Genomic DNA, 2,034 nt, shown 5'->3' on the forward strand with positions numbered 1-2,034 from the left:
ATATATATATATATATATATATATATATATATATATATATATATAAATACTGACCTATAAGAGAGAGTACATTAGTAAAATATATTACTCCCTCCATTCATTTTTAATTGCTCCTTTAAGTCAAAGGATACTTCTTAATCATATTGAAAAAAAAAATTATAATTTATAGTTTTTGAATATTCAAACTATAATTTAAAAATTTACTTAATCTAATCTGACTTTATTTTGAAACTTAGTCAAATGGACTTACCAAAAAAGAGGAAAATAATTAAAAAGGAATGGAGGGAGTAACGGGGAACCTATCGGACCACAACATTTTGTGCTATAAATAGACATGAAAAATCACCCAGTTATGCATCACTTCATAAAAGAAAAGAGAAAGCACCTACTACTAGAAAGAAATGGAAGCAAAGGGATTAAGGAAGAGTGGATTAGTGCTAATGATGGTGATTATGGCCTTAATTATTTGTGATCCAATTAAGGTGGAGAGTGCAATTGGGATCGACTTAAATCCATGTACACTGTCTGCATGTATAGCAGCATGCCAGAAAATCTTGAAGGACAAGTACCAAAGTGCAACATGTGCAACCGGGCCTAAAGGAAAATACTGTATCTGCTTGGGATGATCATATATAGTTAATTTTAATTATTAAGTACTTTATTATACATTTAAATTTCAATTCTCCTCGTAGTAATTCCATATGAAAGGAAAGAGGACATGTTGGTACTGTATATGTACTAGTTAAAATCTCATTAATAAAGTAATATTCTACTATTTATAATAGTGCAAAATACTTGACTAGACACTGAAATTTTATTTTTATTTGAATTTGACTATGTTAAGAGTACAGAGTACTAGTAACCTTACTTATTCACTAAGTCAGTTATGAACAAGTTGTTAGTTATAACTAACTACTGGACAATAAAGTTTGCTAGTTAGTTATGATACTTGATCCTTGTAGTAGTCTATAAATACTTGCTACATGAGAGATTGTAATCAACTAATGAAATAGAATTTAATTCTTTTTCTCCGTGAACTCTTCTCTTCTTCATTTTCCTCATATGTTTCTCTTCTTCCTGCTTTCCTACTTTTTCTTCTCTTGCATTAAACTTAAATATAGTGATCTACTCTAAGAATAATCACATGGTATCAAAGCCACAAAGCTAGAAGAATCAATAGCTAAGTGGTGATCGTCTGTTTGGGATATCAAGCTGTTGGTTATGTTCTTGACTGATCTTGAGTTAAGATTTGTGGATAGTTGTCTGGTAATCTGCAAAAGTGTGGAAGGATTCGCCCCTTGTTTGCTAATAACTAAGATCAGAAATGGAAAATGTTGAGAACGATGGCGTAAATGGACCCAGAACACAACAATCGACTATAATCAGCCCCTGTTTCTTGGCCCAGCAGATAAGAGTGGCATTCAAATTGTTTCGTTCTAGTTAGAAGGTATGGAAAACTATTTTGTTTGGTTTCGTTCCATGAGAGTTGCATTACTAGGAAGAAACAAGTTGGGCCTAGTTGATGGTACGTGTACTAAAGATAAATTCCCTGCGAAGTTAGGCAGCCAATGGGAAAGGGTTAATGGAGTCGTGTTGTCTTGGATTATGAATTCTGTGTCGAAAAATTTACTTGGTGGAATTATGTATGCATCTGTTGCTAAGGTAGTATGGGATGATTTGCATGAAAGGTTTCATAAAATAGACGGTGCTAGAACATTCAATTTACATAAGGAGATTGCAACTTGCACACAAGGAAGTACTTTTGTATCCATATATTTCTCTAAGCTGAAGGATCTGTGGGAAGAATTTGACTCGATTGTCCCTGCACCTGGGAGTGATTGTGACAAATCAAGAGATTTTGTGTCACATCTGCAAAAGCTGAAGTTGTTTCAGTTCTTGATGGGTCTAAACGATGTTTATATTTAAGAAAGAAGTCAGATCCTGCTTATGAGTCCTATGCCTACAGTTAATCAGGCTTATGTCATGATCTTGACTGATGAGAGTCACAAATCAGTAGTTAATACTGCAGGAATT

The sequence above is a fragment of the Capsicum annuum genome, chromosome 3 (genome assembly GCF_002878395.1).
Source record: "Capsicum annuum cultivar UCD-10X-F1 chromosome 3, UCD10Xv1.1, whole genome shotgun sequence".
Lineage (NCBI taxonomy): Eukaryota > Viridiplantae > Streptophyta > Magnoliopsida > Solanales > Solanaceae > Capsicum > Capsicum annuum.